The 23,153-nt window shown below is 55.3% G+C and overlaps 1 long non-coding RNA gene across 1 annotated transcript in view; it reads right to left on the reverse strand.

Annotated features, from left to right (window-relative positions):
• Window positions 1–4,559: 4,559 nt before the first annotated feature.
• The window catches only part of LOC122208571, a 46,563-nt gene continuing 27,969 nt past the window's right edge, over window positions 4,560–23,153 (reverse strand). The window contains exon 3 of the long non-coding RNA XR_006197287.1: window positions 4,560–4,638. This is a non-coding gene — a long non-coding RNA (uncharacterized LOC122208571). The remainder of the gene's footprint in view (window positions 4,639–23,153) is intronic.

Genomic DNA, 23,153 nt, shown 5'->3' on the forward strand with positions numbered 1-23,153 from the left:
ACTGAACGCTTCCCTGTGTATCACTTTCCTTTTGTTTCTTTGCTTTTTGGAGTGAAGATGCCCTGACCTCCCACTGGCTTCCAAGGGAAGCGCAGAACAAGGAAGCGTGATACACCTGGGGGCACCCACCCCGGTCACCATGGAGACGGGGCCTGGGGCGCCTGGGGGTGCGGTGCGCAGGGAAGGCAGGGACAGCCATGGTAGTTGCTTGATCTACATCATTATCACGCCTACTGTCCCCAGCAGGCGGGCAGGCACCTGGGGCTGCCCATGGATGCCCTGCTCCAGGCAGGCTGGGCCCGGCCAGAGGAGGGGGGCTAGGAGGGTTGCTACCCACAGACTCAGCTGAAGAGGGTGCAGGGAGGTTGCCCGGCTCAATGTTTTGTTTTACTTGTTCTCTTGGGGGGAAGAGAGAAGGTGCAAAACCATCCAAGTGGCTGAACACGCCCCACCCCTTACCACCTACTCAGACGAGAGCTGGGCGGTCTGCTCGCTCTCCCCAGCCTCAGTTTCCCCATCTGTTCATGCGATTTACGAGCCTTCACCAATGGAGCGAGCCCCGCCTGGGACTTAGCAGCTGAGATATTTAGATCCAGACAGCCCCTGGTTCCGGCGCAGGCCCCGCCCCTTACCCCGTGGCCGGCACGTGACTTGGGGAAAAGTCATTCAGTTCTGCAAGCCTCAGTTTCCCTGTCACTGCAGTGAGGATGACGATGACCCCTGCCTCAGAGAGAGAAGACCAAGTGCTTGGCCACCGAAGTTACTCAAACAGCAGCAGTCGCTGTTGTCTCCATGGCTCCGATGATGGGTGATGGGCCTCACCCTAGTAACCGAGTGCCCACCCCGAGGGGTCCCCAGCCAGGCTCAGTCCCATCACAGAGCAGGCTCCTCAACTCCTAAAGGACTCGCCTCCATTATCTCAGATGGCCAGTCCCTCCAGGTCCTAGGGCGCCCCCCACACAGCCACGGCCCAGCACCTGCCCCTGTGCCCTCTGCCTCACCCTGACTTACTTCCTGGGGTGGCTGGTCCCCTTGGAATGTGCCTGAGTAGGGGTGACCTGGGTCTCCACTCATCCTACACAACATCTTTGGTAAACACAGGAAATGCGGTTTTGTTCCCAGACACGGCTGCACGAGACTGGTTAATGGGGCTTTTTCCAGGAAAAGGCCCTAAATGCAGTCTCAGACCTGACCCTCCCTGGATTCTAGATGCAAGCAAGGCCAAACCCCAGCTCCCCAGGAGGGAAACTTCCTGGCTTGGGGGATTCTCTAAAAACTTGGGGGGCAGTGATGTCACACTCTGAGGTGGTAATTACACAAACAAGGAAGCCATCGCCCACCTCCATTCTTGCCCATTCAGAACTGCCAGGTCCCTACGGGGGCATGGGGGTGGCAGTCAGTCCCAGGCACTATCGTGGGCAGGTCAAATCCCAGCACTGCCTGTGAGAGCTCTGTGACGTTGGACAAATTGCTGTGCATCAGTTTCCTCATGTGTCCAAAGGAGATAATAACAGTTGTCATGGGATTAAATGAGGGTCATGTGACTAACGATGATACTCTGGGTGAATGCTTTTTGCAGAGATAGATGTTTGGATGGATAGGTGGGTGGATGGGTGGATGGAGGGATAGATGGATAGTTGGATGGATGGATGGGTGGTTGGATGGTTGGATGGATAAATAGAGAGATGGATGGACGGATAGATGGACAGATACATGGATGGATGGATGGATGGACAGACGGATGGATGGATGGATGGATGGATGGATGGACAGATGGGTGGGTGGGTGGGTGGGTGGATGGATGGATGGATGGGTGGTTGGGTGGTTGGATGGTTGGATGGATAAATAGAGAGATGGATGGACAGATAGATGGACAGATACATGGATGGATGGATGGATGGATGGATGGATGGATGGATGGATGGACAGATGGGTGGGTGGGTGGATGGGTGGATGGGTGGATGGATGGATGGATGTGTGGATGGGTGGGTGGATGGGTGGAGGGATGGAGGGATGGATGGACATACGGGTGGGTGGGTGGATGGATGGATGGATGGATGGATGGACAGATGGGTGGGTGGGTGGGTGGGTGGGAGGATGGATGGATGGATGTGTGGATGTGTGGATGGGTGGTTGGATGGTTGGATGGATAAATAGAGAGATGGATGGACGGATAGATGGACAGATACATGGATGGATGGATGGATGGATGGATGGATGGATGGATGGACAGATGGGTGGGTGTGTGGATGGGTGGATGGATGGATGGATGTGTGGATGGGTGGGTGGATGGGTGGAGGGATGGAGGGATGGATGGACATACGGGTGGGTGGGTGGATGGATGGATGGATGGATGGATGGATGGATGGATGGACAGATGGGTGGGTGGGTGGGTGGGAGGATGGATGGATGGATGGATGGATGTGTGGATGGGTGGTTGGATGGGTGGATGGATAGAGAGATAGATGGATGGATGGATAGATGGACAGATACATGGATGGATGGATGGATGGATGGATGGATGGACAGATGGGTGGGTGGGTGGATGGAGGGATGGAGGGATGGATGGATGGATGGATGGATGGATGGATGGATGGACAGATGGGTGGGTGGGTGGGTGGGAGGATGGATGGATGGATGGATGGATGTGTGGATGGGTGGTTGGTTGGATGGATAAATAGAGAGATGGATGGATGGATAGATGGACAGATGGATGGATGGATGGATGGATGGATGGATGGATGGACAGATGGGTGGGTGGGTGGATGGAGGGATGGAGGGATGGATGGATGGATGGATGTGTGGATGGGTGGTTGGATGGTTGGATGGATAAATAGAGAGATGGATGGGCGGATAGATGGACAGATGGATGGATGGATGGATGGATGGATGGATGGATGGATGGATGGGTGGTTGGATGGTTGGATGGATAAATAGAGAGATGGATGGACAGATAGATGGACAGATACATGGATGGATGGATGGATGGATGGATGGATGGGTGGATGGGTGGATGGATGGATGGATGTGTGGATGGGTGGGTGGATGGATGGATGTGTGGATGGATGGATGTGTGGATGGGTGGGTGGATGGGCGGAGGGATAGAGGGATGGATGGACATACAGGTGGGTGGGTGGGTGGGTGGATGGATGGATGGATGGATGGACAGATGGGTGGGTGGGTGGGTGGGTGAGTGGGAGGATGGATGGATGGATGTGTGGATGGGTGGTTGGATGGTTAAATAGATGGATGGATGGATAGATGGACAGATACATGGATGGATGGATGGATGGATGGATGGATGGATGGATGGACAGATGGGTGGATGGAGGGATGGAGGGATGGAGGGATGGAGGGATGGATGGATGGATGGATGGATGGATGGATGTGTGGATGGGTGGTTGGATGGTTGGATGGATAAATAGAGAGATGGATGGGCGGATAGATGGACAGATACATGGATGGATGGATGGATGGAGGGAGGGATGGATGGATGGACAGATGGACAGATGGGTGGGTGGATGGATGGATGTGTGGATGTGTGGATGGGTGGGTGGATGGGTGGATGGGTGGAGGGGTGGATGGGTGGAGGGGTGGAGGGGTGGAGGGGTGGAGGGACGGACGGACAGACGGGTGGGTGGGTGGATGGATTAATAATATTACAAAAGGGTAATAAAAACCTGCTCAGAGTTTTTTTTTACTTTTTGTTTTATTTTCATGCTTGAGAAAATGCAGTTTTAATTCTTGGAGGAGACAAAGAGGTGCAGACAGTTGGAGGCACTGGCAGTCCCTGCAGAGCCGCTGTCCCTAGGAACTGCCTAACCGCTCATGGGCGTGCGTTTTTATGAGAGAGTTAGATCAAGAAGAGCCATTTGCATTTCTGTACGGGCTCCACCTTATCGAACCCTTGAAGAGAGACGTTACGGTAAAATAAGTCAGCCTCAGAAGAAAGCCATCTGATGTCTGCATAAAAAAATAAAATGGGATGAAAGTTGATCTATGAGTGGTGGACAAAGGGACAGACAGATGGACAGGTACCAGAGAAAGCAAGAATAGCAAGGTGTAAGCTGGAGAATGGGGTGGGGGGGTGGCTACGGGTGTCGGTGTTCGCTCCCTTCAGCCTCCCAGTTTGAACATTTCCATAAGAAAAGCTGGGGAGCACAATGACTCCCCACCCCCACCCCCCTGCCACCGGAATCCACGGGCTATCTTTTTCACAAAGAGCAAAGACTGATTTCCCCACAAGTCCTCTGGATCCTGGTGAGGGGAGTTGCGGACAATAGCACCCAGGAAGGGGCCAAGGACGGCACCCAGGGGACAGCACAGCCTCGGCCCCGCTGAGGGGCTCCAGTGAGCCCACTTGGTGCCAGACCCTGCAGAGGGGAGGGCAGGGTGAGTGGGATTCAGCTCCTCCCCGGGCAAGTCCAGTCCTTTGTGGGGCAGCTCTGCTCCTGTACCTCCCTCTCCCTGGAGACCCCCAGGGTCCCTCTTTACCTGCCTAGAAATTTCTGGAGTCTGACTCTGCCCATCAGGTTACCAAGGCAAGGCCAGCTGCGTTTCTGTAGGTGCGCTGCTAAAACCTTGAACGGAGGCATTTGGCTTAACAACTAGACGGACCCCAGAGGTGAAATCTAATGTCTGCAAAAGAAGTTAAAATTAAACAAGCTGTTTAGAAAGGTGGCTAGAGGGATGGCCGGATGAACACAGGCCGGTTAAATTAGCCTCCTGGGCACTCACTGCTTTCGGGCTGCTCTCTCTGGCTGAGTCCACTTTAGATTTAAAACAACCTATGTGGCGTCATGGTGAGGGTTCCCTTCCAACACGTGGGGAAACTGAGGCACGGTGAGAAGGTTTTGTTTGTTCTCTTGGTGGTGGTGGTGGTGGTGGTTTTCAGCACCATGTGAGGATGACCAGTGGGTCTGGGCTGGAGCGGGGATTCGAACCCGGGCAGTCTTGCCCCCCCCTCCAGATGCCTAGCTTCGCCCAGTATTTGAGGCTAACTCAACTTCTCTTGCTGAGGCTTATGGCTGAGCAAAGGGCACAGTCTGGCCAAAAGGCCTGCTCGGTTTCGGCCAGAAGCAGTGGCCCCAGGTGACGTCAGCTCCCTCCAGAGCTTGGTCGCCCCTCCCCCCTCCTGCCTAGCACTGAGCTAAGCTCACCAGGGAGGCTGACACCGTGCTCCCTGCATGAAAAGTCAAGACCCCGGGGGATGGCGGTAGGCCGGGCCTCCAAGCGGCCTGGGCCCAGGGACCATGTCCCCGGGGAGACCCGAGGTCCACAACCACCCTGACAAATCTTAGTGGCAACACAGACGTCAGGGAGACTTCCTCCTCAGGCAGCGAGAGGAAGGCTCAAATGTGGGAGGTGAGTCACCATAAAAACCCATAGCAATAATAATGCCAGGCATGAACTCTCCTCTCTGCCAAGCCAAACAAGTGGCAGGGGTGGGGCGGGGGGGCGTGCTGTTATTTCAATTTATGGGTCTCTCAGCCCGTTTATGAGGCCGCGTGGTCTGTACCCTAAGTGGGCAATATGGTCAATTCTATTATATCTGGGTCCCTTCCAGGCCTCAGTGGTTTGAAGGAAAAGACAACCTTACAGAACAGTGGTGCCCTGCCCAACGTCCTCACATACAATTTTCTTCGATGACTCCCGATCTACCCGCTTTTCTGATGGCCGTCCGCCCCAGGGCTGTCCGTCAGCTACGGCCTTTCGCTCGGCCGCTGCGTGGACACGACTCAGCATCCCTCTTAGCGCTGTTGGGGTCTCTGCTCGGGGATGGCCCTTTAGCTCACACCTTCTCGAGCCTGGCGGTACATCAGCATCCTCCAGGGAGCTCTAGGAGCTGGCGACACGCCTGCACTGACTGGCGGGGGTGTTGAACTCCGATGCTGCGGGGCTGGGTGCAGGGACGGGGATTTAAAAATAACCCCTCCCAAGCGGTACTAAGTGGAGGGGGCAGGGAGCGGTCCTGACTCATGGGCCACAGAGTCTCCCGGGAGGGGGCGAGGACCAATATCCCCACCCCTGGCCGACCCCTGATCCAGCAGGTCTGTGGTGGGGCCTGGAAATCGACACCTTTTAGAGCAGCGTCCGTGCAGGTGCAGGCACAGCGTTCGGGAAACACCGCCTGACCAGCGCGCCCTTCCCCGGCACTAGGAGCATCCCCTGCAAAGGAGGGGACATAGTCCGGTACCAGCCTCCTTGCTCTCACCCTAGGCCTCCCCCGTCGCCCTCAGAGGAGGGTTTCCAAACGAGGTCCCTGACTGCAGCATCGGGGGCACCGGGGAACTTGCTAGAAAGGCCGGTTCGTGGGTCCCCTCAAAACCTACCAAATCAGAAACTTTGGGGGTGGGAGGCAGCCTTCTGTTTTAGCAAGCAAGCCACCCCACTACCACCAGCATATCCGGAGGCAGGCCCCAGTTGGTAAAGACCAAAACCTGGATTTTCTGAAGACGCGTCCCCACCACCAGCTGTGTGATCTTGGATAGGACGCTTACGGTCTCTGACCCCATTTCTCTAAGAGAACATTGCGCTTTGGTGGGTGTATATAGCCCTTCAGAGCTGGTTCCTTCACCACTTTGACTCAAGGTTTAAGAAGCTGAAATCCAGGGACGGGGCAATGTGGGTTTTGTTATCCCCTGCCGAGTTCAGTGAGGAAACTGAGGCTCAGGGAACAGCAACGTGACCTTTCCGGCCGCACCATGCCCCAGGCCACAGGAAGTGGGTGGAGACGTCCGAGGTCCCCTGACACCAGTGGCTAACGGTGCTTGCAGCCCCCGAGCTGCGCCTGGAGGTAGGGTGGGAATTTGGGCTTTTGCCTTCGGTGGTTTTCGCTAGGATGTTCACGGCAGTGGATCAAACAGGGGTGGCTGACCTTTGGGATGGGGCCAGGCTCTCCTACAGGGGCTGTTCGTTCCCACCACATCCACTGTGGGCACGGGATTCCAAGAGCAGTCACCTCACGGGGACCCTGGCAGAAAGGCCACCGTGTCGTCCTGCTGGGGGATGTGGGTGGGAGCGCACCTCCATAATTATTTCCCTGGCCCGGGCGGCGGCCGGGTAAGGCAAGTGGGGCCTCGGGTCCAAAATTTAAATGGATGCTCCAAAACTCAAAAATAATACCCCCAAAATCCACGACGAACAAAATATCGAATTTCAAGTGAAGGCAGGATCTGGTCCTGAACTTGTGCAACACTGCTTCACTCACCCCACCCTAATCTTGGCCCCTGGTTCCAATAAAACTTTATTTATAAAAACAGGCCAGGCAGCAGGCAGTAGTCTGCTGGCTTTTTTTTTTTTTTTTTTTAATATTATACTAAAATATTAGCTTACCTGGCTGGATCACCCAGAGTTTTGGCATTCCCTGAAGTTTCGCACCCAGACCTGCCCCTGCCGCGCACGCTCCGATGAACCTGCCCTGGCCTGAAACGTCCCACTGAGACACGCTCCCGAGCCCATGAGCCAGAGTCTCAAGGCGCTGGGCGCCCCTGCAGCCCCAGGGAGCCCGGCTGCCCTGGGAGGCTCCCCATTTTCCCCTCACTTGGAGGGACTGCACACTCACATTGCTGCTGACGGGGCAGGGACTCTGCCAAGGTTATTTGCATCAAGGTCTTTTCAACTTTAATGGTGTATGACATTTTTGAGACAAAATACGGTTCAGCTAATCACATTTTAATAGTTCTACCTTTATAAGCAGCCTGACTTGGAGTGCATCCAGTAATATTTTAATTTCTGAGCCCTGATGAACATCATTCTGACCAGGTATTCAATTTCCCCACTTATAAATTTTGCTCTCAGATGCTGGATGCCAGGGAACTCTACGGAACAACTATACACATATAATATTTAATATTGGATGTCAGTTTGGGTGTTCCACTCAATTTCCTGGAAAGAGCTCGAAACTCTTCTCATTTTGGGCAGAATATCCAATCAGTTCCGTACTCCGAGACCCGGCCCGGGCTGCCATGTAATACCACATAACTAAGTTCTCTAATTTCTGAAATGCAAATTTGGAGCAGATGTAGGGAAAGTGTGTCATTTTTTTCCAAACGCAACAGTTATCAGGCCGAGCGACCAGGAGGGATAATTAGCAGGGGCCGGGTTCAAGAGCCAGCCCCCCCTCGACCAGGGTACTTGCTGGGCGAGGCACCCTGTCCCAGCGGGAAGGCATGTGGGGGCCGCGGGCTTGTGCCTCGTGGGCAGGTGGGCAGCACGCGGCCCCACCCCTCATCTCAAACACGAGTCCTCTCAAGCTCAGAGTGGGTCTGCGGTTACCCACGTGGCCGTCCCGGCTTCAGCCCTGCCTCACCCGCTCCCTCGGTCCAGCTCGCTCAGCTTGGGGACCACTCGGTCCTTGGAGACCCCAGGGTGACGCCTTCTTAGCGGCTCTGACGTGTGCAGGCAGCTGAGAAAGAGCTCCAGGGACGCGGAGGCCGTGCGGAAGCAACGCCACGGGCAGCGGGTGCCCAGGAGCAGCCTCGGTGGTGCCAGGGGAGGGACCTCTCTGGGCCGGGGGGCGTCTTTTCCGCGATGACCCTCGCGGACTCCCCACCCCCCACGATGACGTCAACAGGGAGGAAGTTACGAGACAAGGTGCTTCGGGCCTCCCGTGCCTGACACCGGGGCACGTGCCATTTTGGGGGCAGGCGTAAAGGAGGCAAAAGGACAGGCCCTTCTGGGGGACCTAGTAAGGACACCAGGGACGTGGAAGGCAGGAGGCCTCGGTCTCGACCCAGCAGTCCTGGGACTACTGGCAACGCGTGCCCCCCCGCCCCCAGCCTCCGTTTCCCCTTCTGTCGGGGCAGGAGGTTGGACACTGTCGCTGCTAAGTCCTTCCAGCTCTCAGGGGAGTTCTCTCTGGGCTACCGGGGCGGGTTTGGAGGTGCAGACACAGCCGGGGGCGGTGAGGGGGGGGCGGCGCGGGTCCTTTGCGTGCTTGGGCCCCAAGTAGAGCTGAAGGAACCACAGCTGTGACGCCCTATGGGGGGAGCGTGTGGGTGGTTCCAGCCTTTCCTGCCTCTTCCGTTCCCCGTCCGGCCAAGTACAGGAGCATCTTCCCTCTCCCTCTGCCGCAGAGCGCCAAAACCCCTCCACTCTGCCCTTCCCTCCTTCCAGACGCCCAGCAGCCAGACCTCCACTACACGGAGCCTCGCTGTGGGAAGCAAGCCGGCCCAAGTGCCCCTGCCGTCTGGGGGGTCTTCCGCTAACTGAGTTGTAGGAGATGATCCTGCCGCACAGCCGGCTGCAAGGCTGGGCCCCAGGGACACGGGATCGACGAAATGCAGACGGCCAGGCGGGGTTACCTGCTGAAACTCGGCCAGCCCGGACCCGGACCCGGACCCGGACCCAGAAGTGGGAGAGGGCCTCGGGCACCTAGAGGGGCAGAGGGCAGGACAGGCAATCGGGGAAGCCCCCCGGGCCCCTGGTGGGCTCCCGGGACCCTGCCTCCCCCGCAGGCCTCCTCACGCCCCGGCCCCCGTGCGGCCCTGAGGTCAAAGCTGCCAGACCGTCTTTGCCCCTCCAACGTGAAGAACGCTGCTCGCCAGCAGCTCGGCGGCAAGGCCCGGCGGGGGGGCCCCACCAGAGGTGCACCTCGCATCCAGGCCCCGCGGCCGGCGTGCACTCACTCACTCACTCCAACGTCACCTACTTACTGAGGACCTCTGACAATCCTGGCTCTGAACTGAGCATTAGGAGAGCACAGACCCCCTCCGGTCCCCCATGTCTGCCATCCCCCACCGTGGGAACAGGACCCATGTTCACTCGGGTGTGTGACCGCCCAGGATTAAAACCCCACCCCCAGCCTCCCTTGCAGCTAGCGGTGGCCATGTGATTACGATCTAAGCAGAGTGTGGTGGACCCTCTGCCCTTTCCTCTCACAGGTCTTCTTTTCTGCTGGCTGGAATGCAGATGTGATGGCTGGTGCTGAAGTGGCCATCCTGAGCAAAGGTGGCTTTGGGCCAAGAGGCAACACGCGGTGGATTAGACAGAAGAAGCCATGTCCTGAAGACATTTTGGAGGAGAGGCACTGCTACTTCCCTGACCTGCCTTCCCCCAGACTTTGTCGTGAAAAAGAAAAAAACAAAACAAAACCTAGGTTTCTCTTGCTTTCACCTGAACATAATCCAAACCCACACAACAGGTAGTGACACGACATCGGGGAACATACAGGACTGGCTGTGCAGAGGGGCCCCATGGCCTGGTCTGGGAGGGGGACCAGAGGAGGCCTCGCCCAGGAGGCTGCTCGTGTGTCGGCCTGGGGAAGGCAGGTGGCGGTGGCATTTCAGAGAGAAGGAAGGCCGGAGGAAGCGCGGCATGTTTGGGAAGCACTGGGTCCTTCGGGGAGGTGGGGGACCTCCGCACGGAACATGTGAAACCCAAGGGAGGCCTTGAAAAGATGTCCTCCTCCGCTCAGGGAGAGAGGCTCATCGCTCGTAACACCACGCAAGGTCACGTGGCCTCCAGGGCTGAAGCTCCGCCTTCTGATTTTGAAGACGGCAAACACGTGACAAGGGCTCATGTGCAAAGTCACAGCTGTCGAGGTCAGCCTCCGGGAGCGCCCCTCGGGTCGGTTCACGTCGACTTGCCTCCTGCCCCCTTAGCCCTGTGGTCCAGTGTCCCACGGCCGGGTGGATGGTCAGCACCTCCTGTCCTTAGGTTCGGACAACCCCACTGCCCAGCTGCGTGAGGCAGACGGGAGTCCTCAGGCACCAGATGTGCTGTCTAAGGGGAGCGGTCCAGCCCGCGGGGCCGGCGAGCCAGCTTTGGAGCGGCAGCAGACTTCCCGGCCCGTGTGGTCACCCTGTGTCCTGTGGCCATGCCACCTTTCTGAGCAGACAGCTCTCCCAGAGGCTGCCTGCATTCTCAAAGAAACGCGGGTGTGGTCCGCTCGCGTGGGAAGGCTCGCTCCCAAGTCTGTGGCGCGGGGTGAATATGAAAACCTGGGCTGGGGCGCGGCCACCCCTGGGGGCTGAGGTGGGCATGGTCATCGTTTCACAGATAAGAGGCTGCCTCACGGCCATCAAGGGCCACAGGCAGACGCTGTGGGACTGAGACCCAGGCCACCACCTGCTGTGCCAGAGCGGGACTCTACATCACCCTGTGCATTTAAACACGGGGATGACTTGGGGCGCCTGGGTGGCTCAGTCGGTTATGCGGCCGACTTCAGCTCAGGCCATGCTCTCGCGGTCTGTGGGTTCGAGCCCCACGTCGGGCTCTGTGCTGGCAGCTCGGAATCTGGAGCCCGTTTCAGATTCTGCGTCTCCCTCTCTCTCTGCCCCTCCCCTGCTTGCTCTCTGTCTCCTTCTCAAATAATAAACATTAAAAAACATTTTTTTAAGTGGGGATGACAGTGGCCGGTGCATGCTGACTCTCACCGCCAACGCGAAGGTGCCGCTGGGGGCTCGCCAAGCCTTGCTGCTCTGTGAAATGCCTCAGGAGCCCATGGCCTGGGAGCAAGCGGAGGGGGCTGTGTCCTCTGCGGCATATCACGCCCTCCCGCTGGAACGAGGAGATGTGATTTGCAGCTCCCCTCGCCGGGACCCGATCTCACACATGCAGGGAAGCTCTCACGGGGGACGTGGCACCCAGGGAACAAGTAGCTGAAATCTGGAGACACAGAGGGCTCTGTGACACCACCGGGCACCCGGCACCCACCCGTCCGGCGACATCACCGGCTGCTGGCACGCATTCCGTCACTCAGACAGAAGAGAAGCTCCCTGCATACAGGACTCTCTGGTGCCGCCTGGTTTCCCATCGCGCGTTCTGGTTCTTGCCAGAGAGCCGAGCTCAGCACGGGTAGGACTGGAACGGTCACTCGCGTGAAGATGGGCGGGAGCTCCCATGAGTTCGCCCAGGCCAGCAGGCAGTGGCCAAGCGCCCCGAGGCTCCCGCACCGGGGAGGCCCAGAGGGCTCAAGACGATCGCTGCCCCTGAAGCCCTCCCTGGCCAGAGCGCAGCTCCGCGGGCAGCCGCCCCAAGACCCTCTCCGGTGAAGACGTGATCCGGCACCGTCGAGAAGCAGGGACGCATGGCTGAGCTCAGGCCACGAAGGATGCATTTTTCCTTTCGTGGATCATTAAATTACACGCATGTTTAACCAAAGACGATGATCTCCTCGGCTGGTTTTGGACGACGTATTTAGGAGAGGTATTTCAGTTCCGCTGACAGCTCACAACTAAAAATCCAAACATCATTTTTGATGTTCAGGCGGTTTCTTCCGCAGAAGAAACACACTGTGGTGTGTGACAATCATTTCTCTGCCATTTGTGCTTTCGATGTACTTATAGGTGGGTTTATTTGGTTTTCGACTACTTTTTTTTTTTTTTTTTTGCTGAAAAATCAGGATCACATGCATAATCTCCAAGGGCGGGATAATCCCAGCTGGGATGTAACTTTGGCAAACGTTCCAACTGGTTTAACGTCAACAGATGTGGCATCCATGGTGGGGGGGGGGGGGGAGCGAGGGCGGTTCGCAATTTTATACTTTGCAAAAGATAGCTTTTTGTTGTCCCCCATATTGTTAGAAACAAACTACTTTTTTATTTGGAAAAAAAAAAAGAAAAAAAAAAGCCGTGTCCTTTTATGGGAAAACTAGCTGAGCTCTGTGTATATGACTCCACATGAAAGCAGTTTGGCCTTCATTTGCGGCTGCCTGATTACAAAGACAAGATCTTTAATTAAAATTGGTTTGGTTTGTGTATTTCTTTCAAAGGAAACCATCGAAATAGCATTTGTGACTCATTACCTTCTTAACAGGGATGTTATCCTATTTGCCTCATTACTTAGCCAGTTTTGATGGAGACGCTGACCTTGAAATACAAGGAGATGTGCCAAGAAGGAGCCTGGTCCGCACCCTGACGCGGGCTCGGGGGCCCTGGGACCTCAACCTGGGGAGCGGGTCTTGGTGAGATCATTTTCCGAGGGCATGTGAACCTCTGGGTCTTACCCGAGTTCGGGAGGACTGGGCTGACGTTTCGGCAGACCAGCCGGCATGTTTTGGGTGGGCCCGGGGCTGAGGCATCGGGGCTGCTGCCGCTGGGCCTGGCTGCAAGGCGACAGAACGCAGCAGCGGATTTCCTCATTACCCCACAAGTCCGGGGTGTGTTTGGGATCACAGGGCTTTCGGGAACTGTTTCCAGCCGAGGAACAAGACTGCCTAGATCCGAAAGGCTGTCTAACATGTTAGCAAAATTAGTGCTTAGCAATATTCTTGAGAATTCTGTGGTTTGGGCATTTTGCGTTTTTTCCTCTGCCAAAACAAGCTTGCTAACTCCTCTGCTGTGCTCTCTGCTTCAGAGAAAAGCAAAGGGACTCCAAGCCGTTCGCACATCTCATGCTGGCGGCGTCCTGTGTGAGCACGATCCCGGAGGCACGCGGGTAGGAAGCCAGGCTGCACCTCGGCTTTTGTTAACAGGGTGACCCAGCCTCCCCCCTCTCTCGGCGTTTCCCGCCTGGTCCAGCACCTGCCTCTCCCACGGACCCAGCCCGTTTGCAAATTGCACAGGGTGAAACGGAATCTCTGATCTTTCTGAGTGTGCACGGTTATTTTCCGCCTAGGCAAGGCTAGCTGCACTGCAGTTCCAGCGACAGGTAATGACGGCACCTAGGCTAACACCTGGTGAGCACATACCAGGTCCCTGTCTGAATACGCCGCGTTCACGGATGGGTTTAATCTTCACGATAACCTGGAGCCAGACTGATTGCTGGGACTGAATGCCGGCTCCCCTGGGCTGTGTGACCTTGGCCAAGTTACTTAACCTCTCTGTGCCTCAGAAAGATTTACCACGGGGTACATAATGCGACCGATCGCGTCCCGATGTCAAGCAAAGGGAATTAAACGTGCAGAGCTCTTAGGAGTTGTGCTGAGGACAGAATACGCACCCGCTTGACACGTCAGCTGTCACCACCCTGACGCCCTAAACCACAGTCGTCACCCAAAGGCGCACAGTGAAGCAGTAGAGCTGGGAGCCCAGGCGGCGTCTCGCTAGACCGCGGGGCCCAGCACAGAAGCCGTAGCTGCCTAACGCCACCGCCGTTCGCAGGGTATTTGCGCAAAAGGCCTCCTCGCGCCCATGTTGGCTGCCTGGCGGCCGGGGGAGGTCGCGTGCGAGCGTCGCGAATCCTGAGTCTCCCGGAGGGCAGGACCCGCGTCGGAGGCCGGTGCCTGCAGCAGGGGGACAACGTGAAGTGAGGAGTGTTCGCTGTCTGCCCCGCCCCCCCCCCCGCGCGCAGAGAGAGGCAGCACTTTGTAACGGCCGATGGGGGCGCCGGCCCAGCATCCCCAATGGGGCTGGCTGACCTCACAGGCGCGCCCCGCGGCCGTCCCAGGGGAGCCCGGCCGCGCTGGCAAGAACACAGCACCGAGACAGTGTCGTGGCGGACGGTGACATTGCGCAAGAGTGTACGTCACGCGCTACCCTTGTGTGGGGGCGGGGGGGGGGGAGGGGAGGGAACAGAAACATGTATTTGCACTTTACACAGAAGCCCTGGAGGAATAAAAGGGGCTCTCTTGGGGGCGGGGGGAGGTGATAAAAATTGGACAGACGGGGCAGAGAAACGGGAGCAAGCCGCGCGTACACACGTCGTGTTGGTAATTTATACCTGTGGCACACAGGCAGTACGTACGCGTTGCATGTTGCATATGCAGTAATTAATATATATATACACATTTATTTTAATCTTTGTGAACGCGGAAATGTGTCCACACCGGATAACAGTGCTTCAAAACACCGCGAGGCAGAATTTTATAGCTTAAAAAAAAAAGGAGTGGAGGAACGGGAAGCCTCTTGCACTGTTGGTGGGAATGCAAACTGGTGTGGAGGTTCCTCAAAAAATTAAAAATAGACCTACCCTATGAGCCAGCAGTAGCACTGCTAGGAATTTACCCAAGGGAGACAGGAGTGCTGATGCAGAGGGGCCCTTGGACCCCAATGTTTACAGCAGCACTCTCAACAATAGCCAAATTAGGGAAGAGCCTAAATGTCCACCAACTGATGAATGGATAAAGAAGTTGTGGTTTACATACACAACGGAATACTACGTGGCAATGAGAAAGAATGAAATCTGGCCTTTTGTAGCAACGTGGATGGAACTGGAGAGTGTTAAGTGAAGTAAGTCATGCAGAGAAAGACAGATACCATATGTTTTCACTCTTATGTGATAAGAGAAAACATTCTCTTATCCTGAGAAACTTAACATAAGTCTATGGGGGAGGGGAAGAAAAAAAAAAAAAAGAGGTTAGAGAGGGAGACAGCCAAAGTATGAGACTCTTAAAAACTGAGAACAGGGGCGCCTGGATGGCTCAGTCGGTTAAGCGTCCGACCTCAGCTCAGGTCACGATCTCGCGGTCCGTGAGTTCGAGCCCCGCGTCGGGCTCTGGGCTGATGGCTCGGAGCCTGGAGCCTGCTTCCGATTCTGTGTCTCCCTCTCTCTCTGCCCCTCCCCTGTTCATGCTCTGTCTCGGTCTCAAAAATAAATAAACATTAAAAAAAATTAAAAAAAAATATTTAAAAAAAAAAACTGAGAACAAACTGAGGGTTGATGGGGGATGGGAGGGGGAGGAGGGGGGGTGATGGGTATCGAGGAGGGCACCTTTTGGAATGAGCACTGGGTGTTGTGTGGAAACCAATTTGACGATAAATTTCATATTGGAAAAAAAAAAGGAGTAACAGAAAGTCCATTGTCTTAGTTGGAGATTCAAGAATCCCACTCTCAGATAGAATGAGTAGGCAAAAGAAATGAGTAAAAAGATAAAAGGTCGGAGCAAACCTGTCACCACCTTGACCTAGCCGACCCCGTAGAATACTCAGCAGCAGGGCGCACTGCCTACTTCTGGGCACACAGGAAATACCACCCAGAAAGACCACGCGCCGTGCCACGAGGGGAGCCACAACAGCACACCATGGGGAGCTCAGCATGCAGACACTGCTCCCTGTGTCAGTGGGATTTGATTAGAAACAAACCACAGGAAGATGCCTGGGGAACAATCACAACCCACTTGGAACTCAAGCTCAAGGAACACGCTTCCAAATAATCCAAGGGTCACAGGAGTCACAGGGGGGATTACAAAATTATTTGCAACGGAGGGCGATGAAGGTGAGCGTGGTACGATCTGCAGCGTGCAGCCAAAGCGACCCTTAGAGAGAAATTCATAGCTTCGGTGCCACAGTCTGAAGTTACTGGCCTCAGCATCCATGTTAGAGGGCTAGATAATGAGAGGCGCCTGGGTGGCTCAGTCGGTTGAGCATCTGACTCTTGATCCGAGCTCAGGACATGATCTCACGGTTTCGTGAGTTCGAACCCCACATCGGGTTCCATGCTGACAGAGCCTGTTTGGAATTCTCTGTCTCTCCCAATCTTTCTCCCCCTCCCCTGCTCATGCTGTCTCTGTCTCTCTCTCAAAAAATAAACTTAAAAAAAAAACTAAAAACAAAGACAGCTAGAAAACGAGTAAGTTAAACACAAAGTTAGAAGATGAAAATAAAAATGAGAACAGAAATCAAGAAAATGAAACCAAGTAACGTAAAAAAAATCAAAACCAGAAGTCTTTTCTTTGAAAAGATAAATACAATTGATAAGCCTCTAGCTCAGTGATCAGGCAGAAAACAGAGAACGCAGAAACAAATGATTTCAATTATTAGTAGTAAATAATGATTATTCAGTGGGGGAAGAACGGTTGTCCTAACAAATGCCGCTGGAACTGGATGTCCTTAGGGAGAAACAAGTGACTCTTGACATCTGTGTGACCTCAGACACGGATTGTATCTGAGATGGACCGTACACCTGAACGTAGGCAAGTTTTGCGCACGGCACAATTTGGTAGAGAGGACACACAGTGTCCCAACGAGGGATTTATTTTATTTATTTTTTAATTTTTTTAATTTTTTTTTCCATTTGTTTATTTTTTGAGAGACATAGAGAGACAGAGCACAAGTTGGGGAGGGGCAGAGAGAGAAGGAGACACAGAATCCGAAGCAAGCTCCAGGCTCTGAGCTGTCAGCACAGAACCCGATGCGGGGCTCGAACTCACAAACCGTGAGATCATGATCTGAGCCGAAGTCAGACGCTTAACTGACTGGGCCACCCAGGTGCCCCCCAACAAGGGATTTAAGCAATGCTAAAGTGTACTCCACTACAACTTACAACTTTTGCTCACCCAGAGACACCATTAAGAAAACAAAAAGGCAAGTTCCAGATTGTGAGAAAATGAAGGACTCACCCCCGGGACACAGAACTGTTACCACTCCATAATTAAAAGGGCAGACTACTCCAGTTTTAAGATGGGCAAGCGATTTGAACAGGCATTTCATAAAGGATGGCACGCAAGTGGCCACTTACCACATGAAAAGATGCTCAACGTAACTGGTCACCGAGGAAGTACAAACGGATGCCATCCTGGGATAGGAACGCGCACACCAGAAAAGCTACGATCTATACGACCAGGCGCCAGCAGCGTCTTCTTGAATTAAAGCACACGCTCGCCCTTCAGCCCCGATCTTCCGCTCCCGGGCACGCACCCAAAGGAACAGAAAACAGATGTCGCTAAAAAGACTAGCACTGGAATGTTCGTAACTGCTCTCTTCGTAGCAGCCAAGTGTCCTCAACGGGTGAGACACACACCACATGCCAACAACAGAATGAGAGGCAATTAAAAAAACAAAAAAGAAGACTATTGATGTGCACCATTTGATGGATGACATTCGAGAGCATGTTGACCTCTGTTACACGGAGCCCAAGGACACACACACTAAACTAAACACTGCCTTTGTGGGGGCCGAGGGGGTCTGACCACACAGAGGCACGGATGAGCTTTCTGGAACCACGGGGAACCACGTGGCTATATAATTCATCACACTCACTGACCTGTACATGTAAAATCTGTACATTCTGTCGTATGCAAAGTCTATCTCAATAGAAAAAAATACGAGTAACGAAAAGACTCCTGGCCCAACCCTTCACTCCATATTTTCCAGCGGGTAGGGACCAGGGACGAGGTTGGGAGGGAGGGGAGTGTGGTTATAAAACGGCAACACCCCAGACCCCTCCGTTGCTGGGACTGTTCTGTATCGTGACCGTGCTTGGATCCCCAAACCTACACAGGTGACTAAACCACACAGGAAATACGCCCGCATGGAGTGCAAGTCAAGCTGCAGAAATCTGAACTATTGGCAGATCGTGACAAATGTCAGCGTCCTGGTGGCGATATTCTACTGTTGTTTTCCAAGGCGCTGCCGTCGGGGGAGGACTGGGTAACAGGTACACAGAATCTTTTCTTCTCACACCTGCCTATGAATTTATAAAAAGTTTAAAATTAAAAAAAAAACACAAAACCTCTTTGTCCCTCTTCATCCTTTTCTCTCCTACTAACTGGAATATCAGTGAGATGGCTGGAGTTGACACAGCCATTTGGGGCCATCACCTGGACCTTGGGGATAGAGGCTGCTCCCAGTAGAGCAACAGGACGGGAGGGGTCAGGTCCCTCCCTGAAGGCTTCACGACACAGAGCGTACCAGGACCAGAGCATCTCTCACTGCTTCCATGAAAGAGACATTGTTAATTCACTTAAGCTCTTCCTGCTCAAAATGTGGTCCACAGACCTGCAGCCTTGACATCACCTGGGAGCTGGCTAGAAATGCAGCTATTGAGAAATGGCTAGAAATCTAGCTAGAATGGCTAGAAATGGCTAGAAATCTCGGGGCGCCTGGGTGGCTCAGTCGGTTGAGCGTCCAACTCTTGGTTTCAGCTCAGGTCATGATCCCAGAGTGGCGGGATCGAGCTCTGCATTGGGTTCTGAGCGGAGCACGGGGGCTGCTTAATTTCTTAATCTCTCTCTCTCTCTCTCTCTCCCTGTGCCCCCTCCCCTGCTCATACTCTTTTCTCTCAAATAGAATAGAATAGAATAGAATAGAGAAAAGAAAAGAAAAGAAAAGAAAAGGAAATCTCAGGCCCGACCCCAAACTTACTTCTGCAGATCAGAACCTGCATTTCCAACAAGATCCCTGACTGATCCACGCAGATTAGAATCTGAGAAGCACAGACAGATTTTAGCAACTGCCATCGCGCACCTGTTCATGTTCGGCCGATCCTATCGTAGGTGCCTTGCTGCTAATCTCCATAATAACCATCCTTAGAGATTTAGCGGTTCTCGTGCTGCCCGAGAGCTACTTCTCTGAGAGGAGAGTTGCGAAGAACCAGCATCTTTTAGGCATGAACACGCGGGGAGGCGCGGTTGGCACATCCTGCCAGGATCCCCTCGGCCAGGCGAGTTTACCTGCAGCGGCAGCTTCCCCTCCCCAAGCACCCGTGTCTCACCCTCCCCACCTGGAGGGGGTGGGGAGCCAGTGAGGATGAAGCGGCCCTCCTCCCCCTCCCTGGGCTGACTCCCCAGGGGAGGGAGGGTCTCCCGTGGGATCGTGCCCATCAGGCGTTCATGGGCCCTTCTTTTCTTTTGCCCCTTCCCCGTCTTGCCCTCTCCCCGCTCCCTCATTCTTACTTGCTGGGGTCTCCCCCCAGGGAAACCCCCATCTGTTTCTTCGGACCCCAAACTTAGATGCCGGCGGATGAAGCGTCACGAGCCCAGCTCACAACACGCACCCACAAGGACATGGGACCAAGCCCGCTGTGACCACGGGTGAGTGGCTTCAGATTCGGGGAGGACAGGCTGCCCTTCGGGGATTTTGCTGGGAAACCACACGAATCCCCGAGAGACCCTGGAGAGCTGGCACGCCTCAGAGGTCATGGTCTCCAGGAGAGCGGCAGCCGACGCCGGGACCGCGCGCCCGTCTTAATGGAACGGCCACTGCGCCCTTCCCGGCGGAGCACCGGGATGCTGGGATGACCTCCTTGCAGAGGGACCAAGAGCTCAAGCCAGATGTGGGGATTGCAAACCCTAAATCTGCACTGTTGAATTCCTAACAACCAATCGTGGTCAGAAAACAGCCCGTGTCATCTGTGCCAATCTCACAAAGATGCCAAACAGACGCCAAGAACGGAGAAGACGGGCAGAGCCTCAGAAACCAAACCGCTGCGTTTTTATTCCTCGTTGAAATGGCAACTAGCAGAAGAATATCAAGGTGGGCCATGACCGATCTCCCCTTCCCACCTGTCCCTACCCCTACCCCTACTCCAAGGTAATGCGCATCTGTCCTGTGCCCTTGCGTGTCTGCACACACTTTCCTCCCTGCTGACACAAATGCACGGGACAAGTGGGGTTTTCCTGGGGTTTGTGTCTACAGAGTCGAGGTGGGGGGGTGGCACCAGAGTGTAGCTGTGCATCCTTGGGCAAGTTCCTTGGCCTCTCTGTTGCCTCTGTTTGCTCATCTGTGAAATGCGACCGATAGTACCCCACCTCACGGTGCTGTTGTACGGGTTGTGCACATCACTTAGCACAGTCTGGGCAGATGTTTGCCATTTAATTCCCATGGGGTGATTTTCCTTTCTCACCAAAGAACACATCATGGCCATTTCTCCCAGGTCAGCGGATGTCACCTCGTCACACACATCCCTCTCCAAGCCGGCAACGTCTCTCCACGGGAGATGGGGGTATTACCCTTATTGTACACGTTAAAAAATAAACTGGCTCAGAAAGGTTAATTCATTTGTCTGAGACCACAGAGCTAGAGGCCACTCAGGGACCAAACAATGGAAAAATAGAGAAGACATTTGAAAACATTTTGAGAACATTCTGAAGTATGTGTGACTGCCTCTTCTTTTTTCAGTTTGTTTTTGAGAGAGAGAGAGAGAGAGAGAAAGTATGGGAGGGGCAGAGAGACTGGGGGAGACAGAGAATCCCAAGCAGGCTCCGCACGGTCAGCGCAGGGCCTGACGTGGGGCTCGAACCCACCAACCACGAGACCACGACCTGAGCCGAAACCGAGAGATGGATGCTTAACGGACCGAGCCCCCCAGGCGCCCCGAGCCTCTTCGTTGCTACTCTGTGAAGGGACACACGTCCGGGTCTTGCCCCACCCCACCCCCCACCCCACGTCCCCTCTCAGAGGCTCTCCCGGGGACGGCCATCCATCCCCTCTGGTTTTCATGGGAAGAAGGGTCAAAGCCCTATCACTTCAGGATCTCTCTCCCTCCCCCGACACTCCTGTATCTCAGGTCATTTTTGCCGTTATTCTGGGGGCTGGGGAGGATCAAAGAGCCGGGACACTCGTGTCACCAGCGATGACAGACTGGCTTTGGTGCCTGTGTGTCCTCCACTGACAACCAGCACGCTGGCCCACTGGCCCAGACGCACGTGGACTGGCGTTGTTCCGGGGGCTTCTCCTCCTCCCGGCCTCCCTCATCGGCCCCCGCAAGGGCCGCCGGCCCCGACAGATGGACAGCAGCCGCTGCCCCTTCGTCCCGCTCCGGGAACCACTCTGCCCAGGGCGAGCGGCACGGTCACGCAGAGAGCCGCTTAGATTCTGGGGGCCCGCAGCCCCCCTGGCTTCCTGCACGGCGGGGCCGTGTCTGCGGTGATGCACGCGGGGCTCCCCAACGCAGGCACCCCGCCCGCGTGCCCCCCGGCAGCAGCCCGCCCTCAGAGGTGCCTTCTGCAGGCGAAGTCATTTTTGAATTAGCTGTTTGCTCAGGTGGGTCCACGGCCCCGGGTCTGGAGGGCAGAGCATGAAGGGTCATTCCCCACCTCCCCTTCTCCAAGCCGCAGAGCTCCCCAAGCGCAGCCAGGGCTGGCTGTCTGTCTGTCTGTGTCTCTGACCCTTCTGAACTGCTGACACCATAAATCTGCCCATCCACAGGTAGCCTTCCTTCCAGAAGGAAACAGCTTTTCCGAAGGAGGGCTAGGAGAGCTTTCTGGGTCAGCCTGTCTGCTGCCTTTGGGAGGGCTCCCCCCCACCTCCCCGCTGCAGTCAAATAAAAGGGTTTGTCTCCAGCGAGGTGGTTCCAGGTAGAGCCCTGCGGACCGTGGCCACTGCACCCAGAACCGCCTAATGAGCAGGCCAGGGGTCCCCGCCCTCCCAGATCAGCCGCCGTGAAAGGCCCCCTTTGTGACAGGGGAGTCACAATGCTCTCTTGTCAGAGGGCCTCCTGGAGCGGCCGTGAGGCGGGCGGCCGGCGGAGCAGAGCAGAGCAGAAGGAAGAGAGCAATTTCGAGGTGGTTTCCGTGGCCCCGTGGCCCAATGGCCCCAGTGGAGGCTCTCACGTTTCCAGGCCCGAGCTGGAGCGTGGGCTCCTTCCTCAAGCAGACCCAGCCTTGGCCGCAGGGAGGCCAGGAGTGCGAGGCCCAGGGACGTGCCAGCCGGAGGGGGGCGGGGGACGCTGGGAGGCGGGGGGCCCAGAAGGGCGTGATGGCCGGGATGAAACTCAAATCTGCAGTTACAGGCGATTCCCTTCTTCCTGTTATTCTAAAGCCAAGTGCTTCACACGTTTGGGAGGTATTATTAAATACGGGTCTGCTGGATGCTCTGTGGTGGAGCTAATTTCTTCCAGTTTGCGGAGCGTCTAGTCACCTTCCAGAGCCCTGGGCAGGACCTGTCAGAACGGCCGGGACCGCGTGGACATTTGGCCTGGGTCCCCCGCCGTGCGCCCGCGCCTCGGAAACCGGCGAGGCGCGCCCTGCAGAACCCCTCCCCAGACCTCAGGGCTCTCCCGGGGGGCACGTGGGTGTGAATTCCAAAGCGGTGGCACCATGGTCACCAGCGCCTAATGCGGGAGTGACTTCTGTTCACCCCAGTGGGATGAAAGTCTGGGATTTTAGTTCGTCTCAGATTTGCCCCGGAGGCAGGTGTACAATTGATTAACAACAAGGCTTCTTTTGACAGACACAGATTCTCGGAACATTCCAGAGAAGACAGAGGGGGACTATGCCCCGTCGTGGGTATGGAGACGCGCTCTTCGAGAGTGGAAGGAAGTTCAAATTTGTCGAAAGAAAATTCGGGCCAGGGTTCAGACCCTCAGGTGTGTGTCCCGTCCCCGAAAGTGACATCCCAGGATGGCGTGTGCTCTCCCAAGAGAAGGGATTCTAGAGCCGCAGGAAGTGGGTTCGAATCCCGGCTCCTCCTTGCACTAGCCACGTGGGCCTCAGTTTCCTCATCTGGAAACGGGTGTAATGACTGTATCTGGCTGTCCGATTAAAGGAGTTAATAATTACAACGTGGTTAAAGGTTCCTGGTGCATAATAAGTGCTCAGTAAACGTTGCTAT

Source organism: Panthera leo, chromosome E2 (assembly GCF_018350215.1).
Source record: "Panthera leo isolate Ple1 chromosome E2, P.leo_Ple1_pat1.1, whole genome shotgun sequence".
Lineage (NCBI taxonomy): Eukaryota > Metazoa > Chordata > Mammalia > Carnivora > Felidae > Panthera > Panthera leo.